General features: G+C 44.7%; 1 protein-coding gene across 1 annotated transcript in view; it reads left to right on the top strand.

Moving 5' to 3' along the window:
* The window catches only part of TACR3 (tachykinin receptor 3), a 390,525-nt gene that overhangs the window by 16,481 nt on the left and 357,000 nt on the right, over positions 1 to 17,044 (top strand). The window lies entirely within an intron of this gene.

Genomic DNA, 17,044 nt, shown 5'->3' with positions numbered 1-17,044 from the left:
TAAGTAGTGGGTGCAATGACAGGGAGCGGTGATTGAGCCGCTTCCCAACATTGTAACCCTCAGATGCCGCGTTCATACATGATCGCGGCATCTGATATTAATAACAGAGTGTAAAATAAAAAATAAAAAAAATAAAAAGAATACTTACCTGATCCATTTGTTCACGACAGGCCTGCCACCGCCATCTTGCTTGATGGTCTGGCGTGCACCTCGCGCAGCCTGAAATGACATCATCACGCCTGCAAATCGAATGTATCCTGAAATTCCACTCGCACATCACTAGTTAAAACCACAAGAAAAAAAAAAATAGATAAACAATGTTTTTAAGTGCATAATGGATAAGCAATTGTATTGATTTCACACATAAAGCAACTACCATATTTTTCAGACTTTAAGACACTCCGGACTATAAGACGTACCTAGGATTTGGAGGAGAAAAATAAGAAAAACAATATATTTTCCATTCAGATCTCAGAGCAAACCCCAAATCAGATCCCCATTCTTCATCAGACATCAGATCAGACCCTCATCAGACCCTCAATACTCATCAGACTGCCATTCTTCATCAGACCTCAGATAAGACCCCAAAATCAGACCCACAAGCTCCATCAGCCTCATATCAGACCCCCAACCTCCATCAGCCTCAGATCAGCCTCACTTTAAACCCCCCAGCCTCCATCAGCCTAAGATCAGACCCCCCCAGCCTCCATTAGCATCAGATCAGCCCCCTATCAAACCCCCTTAGCCCCCTTTGAGACGCTAATCAGGGCCCAAATAAGACTCATATCAGTCACCCATCAGACCCCCTCAGCCACATCAGACTCAGATCAGACCCTCAATCATACCCTATCGGCCTCAGATCGGACCAGCCAGTCCCAATCAGCCTCAGATCAGAAAAATCAACTTTTTCCTCTTGCTCTGGATGGTGCTGCAGATGCAGGACACGCCGCTCCAATGCTTCTTCCGGGTGGCGCTGTGTACTGTGACCTGACGGTGCACAGCATCAGGTCATAGTACGTGCCTACATGCACTACATCCTGATACTGTGCGTGGTCAGGACACAGTGCACAGCGAGACCCGGAAGAAGACCATGGAAGTTGAATACAGCCAGGGCAGTGCTACCTTCACCTCCCCATGCCTCCCACATGCTAATAACTGCTTCCATTATGCCACTTTTCCTCAATTTTTTTGGGGGGAAAAGTGTGTCTTATAGACCGAAAAATAGGGTATGTAAAATACAAATGTATAATAGAACAGCAATGATTCAGCTTTAAAAACTAAAAAGTCACACCAATGCAGGATATATAAACAGATCAATAAAAATCTTTTTTTTGTTTTACATGGCAGTGAAATATCCAATTGGCTTAAAGATTAAAGAGGTTTTCACGTGCTCCGAATTGCAGTTAATATACTGTAACTGTATATGTGAAAACAGAGCATGTCCAATGTATCTTGAGAAGAATTTCCAACTTTAACAAATGAACACTTTTTACAGGGATGTGATCCACATTAGATTTTTAATTTTTAAAAATACATACTTGGATAAAACAGCTGTCCTAGGAAGGGAATCAGGGAGACTGTTTGTAAACCAGTTGCTGTGTTGCAATACCAGTGTCGGATTGGTGGAATACTTATCCGATTTTCTAAAGTTACCAATCAAATGATCTGATCTGATTTATGCTTCTGTGTAGTTATTTCCCTTCCTTGTTTCAACATCCAATCCAGATATCCCATAATTTATTAGTTTACCATTCAATTCACCTGTTTCTTTCTCATAACGTATCTGGTTGCTACAATTTATTTTATTCCAGATACATTCATCCACCAGTATCTTTCACACCATGTGTCTTGGATGAGCACTTCAGGTGTGCAGCAGTGGACTTTCTGTTTGTACTGGAACTAATTGGTTGTCCCACCTCTCAATTCAATGTCAAGTCCAAAAATGTATTGAAAAAGAATGGTAATAAGATGTGAACCACATATTGAATAGATTGTCATTAACATACTGTCATAAATGCTGGTATGGCAGATACATCGCCAGACCATATGTAATAATAAATCATCAATGTATCTGCCATACCAATCAATGTGATCATGAAATGGATTCTCATCTCAATAAATGTATTTTTATTTCCTAGTATGTCAAAACCAGGTTAGTCAATGAAGACAATATTTTTGCCCCAATTGACACACCTCCTACTTGCATGTAGCAGTGCCTATCAAATGATAAATAATTATGGGCCTGAGAAAAGATACTGTGTTAGCTAGAGTAGTCACAAATTCACTTACATCATAAGAGGTTCTAAAGGATAATATGTTCTACAGATTTTTGGTTATGGATTTATTGAAAGACCACCTGTCACCACAAAATGCAGTGGAATCTGCAGGCAGCATGTCATAGAGCAGGAGGTGCTGATCAGATTGATATATAGTTTTATGGCAAAAGATTAAGTAAAAGGTGTATTTAATGCATTTATATCTTGGCTAACACCACCCCCGTGAACAGCTCTCAGTATACAGTAGAGGTATTATCAGTGACTGTCAGCTATGTACAGTATAAAATATTAAATTTCAACTGTGTGGAAATGCACCCACACATGGATTTTGACCTATGTACTATGTCACATTATCAGTACAAAATATTTTCCTCTGGTAGCCTGCATATTGTAAGACACCTCTGCTATTTTCCTAAAGTTAAGCCAAAAAATAAAAATAAAGAACTATGTGGAGATGCCCTGACATGGAGTTTGGACTAGTATCTCAGGTGTTTTCACTGACATTCCATATGCTACATCTATCCTCTGGATGGTAAAACATACACACTACACACAAAAAGTTAGGTACTTTTGGCTTACGGGTGACATTTATATAAAACTTAAAAAGTTCACGTTACAGTGATATTATATTATGGTTCTGTGGTACAGAGTTACAAGCCTTTACATGGCGACTCAGCTGATCCCATAGGTTTTCAATGGGATTCAGTTCTGCAGAAAGTGCAGGCCACTCCATTTGAGGTACCCCATTCTCTAGCAGCCGTTCCCTAATGGTGCAACCTCAATGAGCTGGCGCATTGTCATTCATGAAGATGAAATTATGCCTGTGTTGTTCATGCAGAGGCACAATGACTGGATTAATGATGTTATTCAAGTAGTATGGGCTTGTCACTGTACCATGAACAAAGTGTAGGGCAGTTCTGTATTTACTAGACACATCTGGCCACACTATAACACCACCACCAGCCAACAGTGGTTGATGCATAGCGCTCTCCTTGACGTCTCCAAAATCACTTGCAGCCATTATTTCTGCTCATCAACTTTCATCACTGAACAGAACCAAGGCCCACTAGTCCTTCATCCAGCATAAATGCTCCCTGGCCCATGCAAGAAGATGATGCCTGTGCCTGTCGGTGTGGTCAGGTCATTTAGCACACAGACCATGCTGATATAAATTGTTTTGAATTGTTTGACGTGACACTTGAGTACCTCTCACCTCCTTTAAATGTGCCTTTAATTGTGTGGCATTCATCATCCGGTTCCGCAGGGCATTGTTCACAATAAAGTCATCAGTGTGGGATGTGGTCAAAGGACCACTACTATGCCTTTCTGTGACTCTTCCAGTCTATCTGTATCTTTGTTGCAACCTGATAATGACACTGCAACACTCTAAGCTGAGTGACCACTTCCGTCTGAGAACATCCTGTTTGAAGCCTTGCAATGGCATGGTATTGTTGATCAATTGTTAGGTGTCGTCTTGGTCTCATGATGTCAAAATGTGAACAGCATGATGAGGAGGACTGTTTAAATACAAATTCTAATTTAACCAGGAAATGTATTGGGCGATACATGGATCAAACATCTGTTGTAAATTTTGCCGTTAAGCTCCTTGTTAGAAAACAGCAAGTTGTGTAAAAAGTACTGAAACACTGAACAATTGGAAATGTCCATTCAAATGTTTAGAGAAGGCCCCATTAAGTTCACCTGTAAAGGCTATAGTACATTTTAGGTTCATCCTAAAATTTCCCCACAAGCCAAATATTCCTAACATTTTGTGAGTAGTGTATGTTGTACAGTTTTGAGCTTATCTCCTCTCCCCATTCCACCCCTCCAAAAAATATATGTTAAAATGGGAAAAAATGAAAGAAATGTCCATGCAGGTAGCTGGTTTTGAGGTTCTGCTGCAGATGCGGTTTTGCTAGGAGGAACACCCAACCTGAGCATCTCTCTTCTCACTCCCTGGCTGACAGCTTTCCCTGTCTTTCCCTATTCTAGACAATTCTTCTTTCTAATTCTATTCTTTCCCTTCAATGTTTCTGGCAAGAGAATAGAAGCTTAATTGTAACTTTTGACTGTCCCTAAGATCCTTTTTCTTGCAGACACTGTAAGACCCACCCACCATCATTTACAGCCCAACACAGAATGACATTCTGCTGGTTCTGCAAGGGCACCTCCCTGCCTGCTGCAGGACTGATAGACTCATCCAGGCTGTCTGTCGGCCTGCGAGCCAATCAGGGCAAGCCCACCCCTGCCACTTACTTTTAGGGTCATGTGAGCATCCTTCTTCCTAGTGTTTTTTCCCACTGACATATGTAGTAACATGGTGCTGGTAAAGTTTATAACTAGTGTTGAGCGAACTTCTGTTTTAAGTTCGGCGTCTAAAGTTTGGCTTCCGGTTAGCGGAGGATCCTGATATGGATTCCGAATTCCGTTGTGGTCCGTGGTAGCGGAATCAATAATGGCCGATTATTGATTCCGCTACCACGGACCACAACGGAATTCGGAATCCATATCGGGATTCTCCGCTAACCGGAAGCCGAACTTCAGACGCCAAACTTAAAACAGAAGTTCGCTCAACTCTATTTATAACAAATCCGGTTCATTACGAACTGGTTCGTTCATCTCTACTCCTATTATATGTTTGTATTTTACATAGTTACATTGCGATTGTAACAAGTACAATAGCTTCCCTGTTATGTACCTGCAAATTGTGTTCCTCTGTATTCCTGTATCCCTGGTGCTGGACTGCAATCTTTGTAATTGCCCAACCACTAAGACTAAAATATACACTTCTGTTCACTCACTAAAATATGCTTATTGAACACTGATAAAGTGTAGAAGCTTTGCAACAGGAAAAAATTTGAAGTTATGCAAGCTCTGCAGCAATTTTTCGTTTTGTTTTAGGAAAAATGGTGCATTTGGACAACCCTTGTGACCAAAATAAAATAATGCTGTTGATGCATTAAATACACTTATTTTTACACTTATAAACTGTAGAAGATTTGCCACTGGTTTTTGAAAAAAGGAACAATTGTGGAACACCTGTAGCAACAATATATGCTGACACTACAACATGCGCTTATTGTACACTTATAAATGGTAGATGCTTTTCAATTGATTTTTTGGGGAAATAAAGGCACAATTGAACCAACCAACATATATACTGACACACTAAATACTTTTATTTATACACTTATGAACTCTAGAAACTTTGCAACAGCTGATAAAAAAATGCGCAATTGTGCAACGTTTGGAGCAGAACATATGCTGATGGGGAAAAATACACTTATTGCCCACTTATAAACTGGAGAAGCTTTACAACAGGTTTTTGGGAAAAAGAAATGGTTGGGCAATCCTGCAACCAAGATATATACTGTTGCTGACACTAAGTTGCTTAGAAACTACAGAGGCTTTGCAGCAGGTTATTTGAAAAAAGTGCAATTGGAATTGGACAAACCTGACATCCAAAATAGTGTGATCCTGACACACTAAATTTCATGTATTGCACGCTTATAAACTGTAGAAACTTTGCAACATGTTTTGGGGAAAAAAGGCACAATTGCTCAATGTCTGCTGAAAATTTACGATGACGCTGCAAATATGCTTATTGTACACTTATAAAGTGTTGAAGCAAAGTTTTTGGAAAAAAACATCTGCAGCAAAATATAAGCGAACACTGCAAAATATGCTTGAAACGTATACATTTTGAAAAAAGGCTGGCTCCTGCACATAAATAATGATTACTGTTTCTTCAAAAGCTCATGTATTGTGCAATTCAACACAGTTTGTATATGACAGCTTCACCCCTGGCTGTTTCAGACACAATACACTATACTGTCCCTAATAACAAAACCTGACATTTTCTCAAGTAATTCAATCTACCTAAATATAAGCCAATATCCTCCCTCTTTTTTTGGCTGACTATGGAGTAACGTCCAACTTTATCTTTATTGCAAGGATGTAAATCAGCGGTAAAACTGGGGAACAGAAAAAACAATGTGCTTACTAATGGGGTCTGACATATAGTAATGCACATACAAACACAGATGCATATCTAACCAGAGCATGTTTCCTATCTGCATAACAAGCATTGTCCCTAGCTGCTAACTATAAGCTGCTATAAAGGAAAGAAAAAGGATATGCAAAATTCATATAAAACAGAAGCAAACAGGCTGTAATGTGGCTATGTGACATACCAGCGATGGTACTGTGAGCTTAGATGTAGAGGATGTCTCAAGAGGCTTCCAAGCCATGTGCTATCCTCATGCAGTGATGACTGTGAATGAAGAAAATGGCTGCTATGTGCAGGGATGATGATGTCACTAAGATAAGGAAGCTGAAGTAGACCAAACTTGTAGTGTGAAATAGCTGCAGATGTATGTAAAACGGCCACTAGATGGTGCTGTTACACAATCTACAGAGAATTATACAGAAAACATATTAACTATGTATGAAAGTTATGCATGAATGAACAACAAACTTGCTGAAGACATGACAAGTGTATTTTTTTTGAAATGTAAAAAGGAGGCCACTATTTTGTGCAATTACTTCGGATTTGTTTGGAATGGATTAATGTAGAATGGATTCGCTCATCCATTCATATTGTATGCAGTGGTTTACTACAGCAGATTTGCTGGCTATGTACTTAAACCTACAATAAGATAGACACCACTGCATCTTACACATTAATAATAATGAACCATCACAAGGGTGCTATCATGAATCAATAACAACCAAACCCTGATTTTTGTATTAAACGTGCAATCTGGTTCCTGTTTTTTTGGCAACTTTTGTTCATAAAGATCTTCCATTAAAGGTTCAATGCTAGATTACATTTATGTCATCATTTTACCGGTGTATTGTAATTCCATTATAGTTGGCCTAAATTACAATGTAAAGTGTAGTAAATCTATGTTATAAATACATAAAACTTCAATGAAGTGACAATTTTTGTCATAGAGCAACTATATAATTCATTATTAATAGAGAATCTAGGATTTGGAACTTTTTTCCATAATGGAAGCACTCACTAGTCTGCAGGAGGAGGAGGAGAGAAGCACTGTGAGCGCTTTCCAATATTTACCCCACCTCCTGCTCGCTCTTCTCAGGGCCAGCGCTGCTGTGTCCTGGCTGCCTGCAGTGTCAGGACATACAGAGCGCACTCTGACCTGACGCTGCAGGAAGTCAGGTGACTGCAGCGCGGGTCCTGAGAAGAGAAGACAGCCAGGACAGGGAGAGTGGCAGTGTCACGGCTGAGGATGGGGAAAACCCTCAGCCGTGCGATGTCAGGAGATGGTAGGTCGCTGCTTGGCCAGGACCACAGAATTAGGGAGCAGGTCACCTCATAACGCATCCCTAATCTGACCCTGACTCCTAGCTGCATGAGCCGACCTTGAAGGTAGGAGGGCTCATGCTCAGGAACCTCGGATCCCTACTCACCCTCCGCCGATCCCTGAACTAGGAGCTGGGTAGACCACCTGTTCCTCCTGGATGCGGAGAAACAGGAGTCTAAACTGGCCGAGCTGCAAGGGGATATAAACATAAACAGACTATGGATATGGCAGGAGAGTGAAAGACTTCCACCCCTACCTGCCACAGACACACTGACTGGATCCCTGGACACAAGTGCTGAAGTCCACACATAGACATAAAAGGACACAGCACACATAAACACACAGGAAGCCAGAACCATAGCTGCAATAATAACAGACATCACATAAACATAAAATCACATAACATTTGCTTATGACCACAAGGGTGGCCCTCACTGGCAGGTGGTATAAAAGTAGGAGGATGACTCCAGCAGACCATGGCTGAAGTACCCCTCTGACTACTGTTCTCAGCAGAGGCTATATAGGCCCAAGTAGCCACACCCACACAGACACACCCAGTGTTCACACACACAGAAGGGAGTTAACCCTTCCAAGACCAGGCAAGGGAAAACAGCCACATACAGGGGAAGTGTAAAAACCCTTATCACACTGCAGCTGTTACCGCAGGCAATGACATGCGTGGCAACCGTGTCCTGGGAGTCAGCCAGAATGCCGAGACACTGCCACCACATGTACAGAATACAACACGTTACCTCGGGCAGCCACAAGTGAAGGGAAACTATCACAGTGCACACACCCACTTCGTGCACACCAAACATATAAAAAGGCACAACTACAAAGACAGGTTGCCAGGTGTAACCGCATGCAGATTGCAGCAAGCTGCCAAGCACAAACATGTTGCCAGCGGCAACCACATGTGAGGCAACAATCCAGCCGCCCTCACCATGTGATTGACAAAAACCAAACCGCAGGCAACAGCATGCGGATCAGGAGTCACGACCATAACCATGGTCGTGACAGGCAGCAGGAGAGCTCAGAGGTAAGTAACTTTATTATTTTACAGTCTGAACTGAGGTCTGATATGGAGGTCTAATGCGGGGTCAGGAGAGGTCTAATGGGGGTCTGGAGTGGTCTATGGGGGGTTTGGAGTGGTCTGACTGGGGGGAGGAAGTCTGACTGGGGGGTCAGGAGGTCTGACTGGGGTGTCTGGAGTAGTCTAATGGGGGGTCTAAAGGTCTGACTGGGGGGGTCTGATTGGGGGTCTGGAGGTATGATTGGGGGTCTGGAGGTCTAATGGGGGTCTGATTGGGGGTCTGGAGGTCTGACTGGGGGGTCTAGAGGTCTAATCGGGGTCTGATTGGGGGTCTGGAAATCTAGTGGGGGTCTGATTGGGGGTCTAGAGGTCTAATGGGGGTCTGATTGGGGGTCTGGAGGTCTAATGGGGGTCTGATTGGAGGGTCTGGAGGTCTAATGGGGGTCTGATTGGGGGTCTGGAGGTCTAACTGGGGGTCTAGCGATCTAATGGGGGTCTGACTGGGGAGACTGGAGGTCTAATGGGGGTCAGAAATGGGGGTCTGAAGGTCTAATGGGGGTCTGATTGGGGGTTTGGAGGTCTAATGGGGGTCTGATTAGGGGTCTAGAGGTCTAATGAGGGTCTGATTGGGGGTCTGGAGGTCTGACTGGGGGGTCTGGAGGTTTAATGGGGGTCTGATTTGGGGTCTGGAGGTCTGATTAGGGGTCTGGAGATCTAATGGGGGTCTGACTGGGGGGGTCTGGAGGTTTAATGGGGGTCTGATTGGGGGTCTGTAGGTCTGACTGGGGGGGTCTAGAAGTCTAATGGGGTCTGGAAGTCTAATGGGGGTCTGATTGGGGGTCTAAAGGTCTAATGGGGGTCTAATTGGGGGTCTGGAGGTCTGACTGGGGGGTCTAGAGGTCTAATGGGGGTCTAATTGGGGGTCTGGAGGTCTGACTGGGGGGTCTAGAGGTCTAATGGGGGTCTGACTGGGGGGGGGGGGTCTAATGGGGGTCTGATTTGGGGTCTGGAGGTCATTACTAATGTGAAGGGGACACAATGGGCATTTCTACTATGGAGGGGGGCACAGAGCCAGAGGGCACAATGGGGATTATTACTGTGAAGGGGGCACAATGGGGATTATTACTGTGAAGGGGGCACAATGGGGATTATTACTGTGAGGGGGGGGCACAATGTGGGCATACCTACTGTGAGAGGGCACAATGTGGGCATAACTACTGTGAGAGGGCACAATGTGGGCATAACTACTGTGAGGGGGGCACACATCTGTACAAAACTACTGTGAAGGTCTTACAATGAGGGCAATACTTCTATGAGGGGGTACAATTTTTTTAAAGTATTGGGGGTGGGGGGGGTGGCAGAGAAAGGACACGCCCTAGGCACGCCACTGCCTGCCAGTCATGATTTGAGATAATCCCACAGAATGAATAAGTCTTGATGCAGTGACACTAATTATATCACCTGCTCAATACTAAGGAAATCCTGAAAACATGACCGGCAGGTGGGCCCTGAGTAAAGATGAGAAAATCAAAGCTGACGAAGTGAAATCCGTCACGAATTTCAGGAGAAATTTGATTCGCACCGAATGTGAATTTCCTCGTGCTTCGTGGTAACGAATAGCATTTTTCCAAAAATGGCTGCTGCACGTGTGAGGACATGGAGAAAAGAACTCTGGGAAGGCGGGATCACCCATACTGACATTCATGCAGCCAATCAGCAGCCAGCCAGCCCTGTGATGTCACAGCCCTATAAATATGGCAGCCATCTTAAATTCTGCCATTCACCAGTGCAGGGAGAAACGTGTCTGCAGGTGCGAGGGACAGTGATAGAAAAAACTTCATTCTAAAAAAAAAAATTATTTACAAGTGCCGAAAATTCAAGGTGTAGGGAAAGGATAGGGAGGAATCATTCCACTGCATTTCTGTTGAATAAGGTTCATTCGGGGAGATGGCAGCCTGGGTTTTAGGTACATTCCTATTAGACTTTGCAGCACTGACTGGGCACTCAAATTGCCATTATACAGCACTGTAATTCCAGCAAACCATTCTTATTAGGGTGCAAGTGCTGTTTGATACAGGCATTAACAAGGGTTATTACAAGGAAATATTTCTATGTCTTATTTGCCCTTGTGGGGTGCACTTATATGTAGTAAAGGCTTTTGTGGGGTGTTTAAGTGGAAAAAGAAAAAATACATTTGCCACTCTGTGGTGCAGTAATCTGTAATAAAGGCTTTTGTGGGATGTTTTAGAGGAAAAAGAAAAAATATATTTGCCGCTCAGCGGTGTAGTTATTTCTTGTAAAGCCTTTTGTGACCTGTATTAGCGCAAAAAGAAAATACATTTGATGCCCACGGTGCACTTATTTCTTGTAAAGCCTTTTGTGACGTGTATTAGCTGTGACACAGTGAGAGGTTTGGTCTAAGAAAATAGGTATTTTCCTCCCAGCATGTGCTGCTGGGCTGATTTACAGCCAGGTGAGGTCAAATACCAGACCGGATTTTAAATGCGGGTATGGGTTTTGGCAGCACCTGGCTGTCCTTAAATAGGCAGCTGGGCTCAGAAGCGAAGTCTCTGTGTTAGGATCTGGGAGCCTTATGTCTGGATAAAGGCTTGCTACCTGTTTGGTGTAAAAACAAGTTAGTCCTGCTATCAGCACCGCAAGGTGACATTTTGTTTGAATATGACTGATTTGTTTTGTCACTTGCCTAAAGTGTGAATAAAACACTGAACTGTTTGATCCAAAGAACTTGTTGTTGCCTCTATACTGCATCCGCTAATCCTGTCTACCAGAATGCGGGCAAGAAGATTGAGGCTGGCGTACATTAAACCACCTGTATTACAACCAGTGCCCCACGACAAAATGGAGGCTGTTGTGAAGGCCCCCATAGAGGCCAATCTGCAGCCACGAGAGACAAACCTGCAGTAATGCGAGGCTAATAAGCAGCAGCAGGAGACTAACCAGTTGCTGCTACAACACATGATAGCTTTGCAGACAGCAGGAGCAACCCCGAGCGTCCACGATGCCCGGAAAGTAGTCCATGCCACGATTCCTAAGATGACCCTCGCAGACGTCATCAAAACCTACCTGGCGATGTACGAGAAAGTGGCCATCAGGGAAAAGCTACCCCGTGACCAGTGTGCTGAGGTCGTCGCTCCATTACTGGTATCTGATTCCCAGCGGGTGTATTTTGACTTGCCGGATGATCAAGCGGCCGACTACCAAAAAGTAAAGGGTGATATTTTGGCAAGACTGGGGGTGAATGTGTTGGTCCGGGCCCAGCGGGTACATCAGTGGGGGTTTAAGCCGGCTAACCCTACGAGGACCCAGTATTATGACTTACTCCGCCTCTTGCAAAAGTGGCTACAGCCTGATGTGCTGAGTCCCCCGGCTATGCTGGATAGACTATTAGCCAATATGTTCTGGAGGGCTTTGCCATACCCTCTACAGTACTGGATCGGTCAGGTGTCTCCTGGCAATGCCCTTGAGATGGTGGACCTGGTGGAACGCTATGAAGCTACCAGGAATCTAAAGGAGGGTTCTGTCGGGAAAGGCCCGGAGATTTGACCTGATAAAACCCTCCCGGGATGTACCTACAGCGGTCCTGGCTCCGATAGTCTGCTGGCGGTGTCAGGAGCCTGGCCATGTAAGGGCTGACTGTCCTCATTGGGTTAAGCCCCTGGACACTAACTATGGCTACCGTCAGTCGCTATATGCTAGGAGGCTGTGTGCAACAGGTACCCCAGAGTCTCTAGATCACTTGTGCCAGGTGGAAGTAGGAGACACTCTGACAGAGGCTCTGCTGGACTCAGGGAGTCTGGTGACCCTAGTAAGGGCTACCCTGGTGCGGTCCACTGAGTATCCTGGCCGGAAATTCGGTGTGATGTGCATCCACAGAGACTTAAAAAACTACCCCACCGCACTGGTGTCTCTAACCACGGTGGCAGGTAGATGGACCCACAATGTGGCTGTCGCCACAAATCTACATTATGAGCTCATAATAGGGAGAAACTTCCCGGGCTTCCCGGCACTGTGGCCTGCTATGAGAGTGACTGATACCCATGAGACAGGGGTAAACCTAGCAGAGTGGCCCAGCTCAGGGGGGAGACCAGAACCCATGGAACCTGAGACCGAAGGGCCAGTGGTAGGGGTGACCGCCACTTTGGTGGAAGAGGGGGAGACAACGCCGCTAAGTGTGATGGTGGGAGACGTGGAGGACTTGCCGCCGGGTCCTGAATTGGCAGACCTCAATGTCTCGGGGGATAATTTTGGTACCACCCAACGTAGGGACCCAACCCTAACCCGCACGTGGGAAAATGTGTTAATAGTAGATGGTGAACCACAAAAACCTGGGGCAGAGTCAGTGTTTCCCCATTTTGCGGTTCATCAAGATATGTTGTATCAGTTAAAAAAACTACAGGGTGACCCTTTTGAACAGTTGGTGATCCCCAAGGCTTATCGCAATCTTGTGTTTGATCTAGCCCACCAACAGGTTCTCGGGAGTTGCCTGGGGCTTCAGAAAACTCAGGATCATATTCTACAGTGGTTTTACTGGCCAAGCATATTCAAAGAAGTGGAAGAGTTTTGAAAGTCTTGCCCGACCCGCCAGATAACTAGCCCCCAGCCACATTTCCGTAGTCCCCTAGTACCTCTCCCGATTATCGAAGTACTGTTTGATCGAATAGCTATGGACCTCATAGGCACAGTACCGATGTCCGCCAGAGGGCATCAATACATCTTAGTCATTCTAGACTATGCCACTCGGTACACGGAGGCGATGCCACTGCGACATACCTCGGCCAAACTCATAGCTAAGGAGTTAATGGAGATGTTTTCCCGACCAAGGGACCCCTTTTATGTCCAAGGTGATGAGGGAACTCTCTTAGTTGTTGCACATAAACCAACTACGGACGTCCGTTTACCATCCGCAAACGGACAGTCTGGTAGAACGGTTTAACCAAACATTAAAAATATGTTGAAAAAGGTAGTGTCTAAAGATGGGAAGGACTGGGACCTCCTTCTGCCCTATCTGATGTTCGCAGTGGGAGAGGTTCCCCAGGCCTCTACTGGGTTCTCGCCCTTTGAAGTTCTATATGGTAGACACCCTTGTGGACTCTTGGACATGGCCAAAGAGGCGTGGGAACAACAACCCATTCCACATAAAAGTGTCATTGAGTACCCAGATGCAAGATCGGATAGAGACAGTGTTGCCTCTTGTTAGGGAGCATATGGAGGCAGCTCAGCGAGCCCAGAGTCGGGTTTATAATCGGGAGGCTCTGGTCCGGATGTTTAACCCGGGTGATCGGATTTTGGTTATGGTGCCGACCATGGAAAGTAAGTTCCTGGCTAGGTGGCAGGGGCCCTATGAGGTACTCGAGAAAATTGGAGATGTAAACTACAAGGTACACCAGCCAGGGCGGCGAAAGCCAGAGCAGGTTTACCATGTGAATTTACTCAAACTGTGTAAAGATAGGGAAACCTGTACAGAAGACAGACCGTGGCTGGGTTTTCTAGGTGAAGAGGTACAGGCCCCTCTGTCTGATGCAAGAGAGGCAGCTGCCACAGTAAAAATTGCTGACAGCCTCTCCTCTAAACAGACTCGAGAGGCCAGGGTGTTCGTTAGTTAGAACAGATGTGTTCTCGGACCTCCCTAGATGCACTTCCCTAATCCAGCATGACATTGTCACTGAGCCTCAGACAAAAGTCTGATTAAAACCATACCGGGTACCCGAGGCTCGGTAACAAGCCATATCGGAGGAGGTGCAGCTAATGTTGCAGCTAGACGTCATTGAGGAGTTGAAAAGTGAGTGGGCCAGTCCTATAGTATTGATACCCAAGCTGGATGGGACGTTTCCAAATTCGATACGTATCCTTTGCCCCGGGTGGATGAGCTCATCAAGAGGTTAGGACAAGCCTGGTATTTTTCTGTTTTGGACCTCACGAAAGGGTACTGGCAGGTGCTTTTAACAGAGGCTGCCAAAGTTAAAACTGCCCTTATCACACCTGAGGGGCTGTATTTCAGCGACTAATGGACATTGTGCTTCGTCCACATCATTGGTTCGCTTCGGCTTACCTGGACGATATTGTCATCCACAGTACCGACTGGGAAAGTCACCTACCCAAAGTGCAGGCTGTAGTGGACTCCCTTCAAGGAGCTGGCCTAACCGCTAACCCAAATAAATGTGCGATAGGGTTAGAAGAGACTAAGTACCTGGGGTATGTCATTGGGCGAGGAGTCATCAAACCCCAAGTGAACAAAATAGAGGCGATACGGAATTGGCCCCGACCTGTCACCACTAGGCAAATAAAGTCATTCCTGGGAATGGTTGGCTATTACATGAGGTTTGTTCCCCACTTTGCCACTCTAGCCACCCCCTTGACAGGACTCTTAAAGGGACACAAGTCAATGATGGTTTGCTGGGATGATCGGGCGGAAGAGGCCTTCTCTGCTTTGAAGTCGGCCCTGTAGGGGTCCCCAGTTTTGGTGACGCCCGACTTCAAAAGGGAGTTTATAGTTCAGACCGATGCCTCCGAAGTGCTGTACTGTCTCAGAAAGTCAACGGGGAGGAGCATCACGTTGTCCTCCTCAGCCGTAGGCTCACCCCAGCCGAGACCCGGTATAGTATAATGGAGATAGTGGAGAGAGAGTGCTTGGCTATCAAGTGAGCACTAGAATCTCTCCGCTATTATTTATTGGGGAGAAAATTCCCCCTGGTGCATGACTACTACCCTCTCAAGTGGATGAGCCAGGCCAAGGACAGAAATACCCGGGTCACCCGATGGTTTATCTCCCTACAAAACTTTACGTTTTCGGTGGAACACATGGCAGGCCGGTTACAGGGAAACGCGGATGCCCTGTTCCGGGTACACTGTCTGGCGTGTGTTCACCCCCTCAGGGTTGAACAAAGGGGGGGGTAGGTATGTGACACAGTGAGAGGTTTGGTTTTGGAAAACAGATATTTTACTCCCAGCATGTGCTGCTGGGCTGATTTACAGCCAGGTGAGGTCAAATACGGGACTGGATTTTAAATGATGGTCCGGGTTCTGGCAGCACCTGGCTGTCCTTAAATAGGCAGCTGGGCTCAGAAGCGATGTCTCTCTGTTGAGATCTGGGAGCCTTATGTCTGGATGAAGGCTTGCTACCTGTTTGGCGTAAAAACAGGTTGGTGCTGCAATCAGCAAGGACTCCTTGAAGCAGAATTGCCGCATGGTCTGAATTACCACCAACACCGCAAGGTGACATTTTGTTTGAATATGACTGCTTGTTTTGTCACTTGCCTAAAGTGTGAATAAAACACTGAACTGTTTGATCCAAAGAATTTGTTGTTGCCTCTATACAGTGTCCGCTAATGCTGTCTACCAGAGCGAGTCCCCACATAGTGCAAAAAGAAAAAAATTGATTTGCCGCTCAGCGGTGCACTTATTTCTTTTTAAAGTCTTTTGTGACGTGTATTAGCGCAAAAAGAAAAAATTGATTTGCAGCTCTGCAGTGCAGTAATCTGTAGTAAAGGCTTTTGTGGGGTTTTTTAGCGGAAAAAAATATATATATTTGCCGCTCAGCGGTGTAGTTATTTCTTGTAAAGTCTTTTGTGACATGTATTAGCGCAAAAAGAAATAAATAAATTTGTCGCTCTGCAGTGCAGTTATTTCTTGTGAAGCCTTTTGTGACATGTATTAGCGCAAAAATAAAAAATAAATTTTCCTCTCTGTGGTGCAGTAATCTGTAGTAAATGCTTCTATAGGGTGTTTTAGTGGAAAATATATATTTGCCGCTCAGCGATGTAGTTATTTCTTGTAAAGCCTTTTGTGACGTGTATTAGCGCAAAAAAAAAAAAATACATTTGCCACTCTGCGGTGCAGTAATCTGTAGTAAAGGCTGTTGTGGGGTGTATTAGCGGAAAAAGAAAATATATATTTGCCGCTCAGCGGTGTAGTCAGTTCTTGTAAAGCCTTATGTGACGTGTATTAGTGCAAAAAGAAAAAATACATTTGTTGCTCAGCAGTGCAGTAATTTCTTGTAAAGCCTTATGTGACGTGTATTAGTACAAAAAGAAAAAATACATTTGTTGCTCAGCAGTGCAGTAATTTCTTGTAAAGCCTTTTGTGATGTGTTTTAGTGTAAAAAGAAAAAATACATTTGCCGCTTAACGGTGGAGTTATTACTTGTTAAGCTTTGTGTGTCGTGTTTTAGCACAAAAATAAAAAATACATTTGCCACTCTGCGGTGCAGTTATTTCCTGTTAAGCTTTTTGTGACGTGTATTAGCACAAAAATAAAAATACATTTTCCACTCTGTGGTGCAGTAATCTGTTGTAAAGGCTTTTGTTGGGTGTTTTAGCGGAAAAATAAAAAGTACATTTGCGGCTCTGCATTGTAGTAATCTGCTGTAAAGGCTTTTGTGGGGTGTT

Source organism: Bufo bufo, chromosome 2 (genome assembly GCF_905171765.1).
Source record: "Bufo bufo chromosome 2, aBufBuf1.1, whole genome shotgun sequence".
Lineage (NCBI taxonomy): Eukaryota > Metazoa > Chordata > Amphibia > Anura > Bufonidae > Bufo > Bufo bufo.
This window is presented reverse-complemented; position numbering and strand designations above follow the sequence as displayed.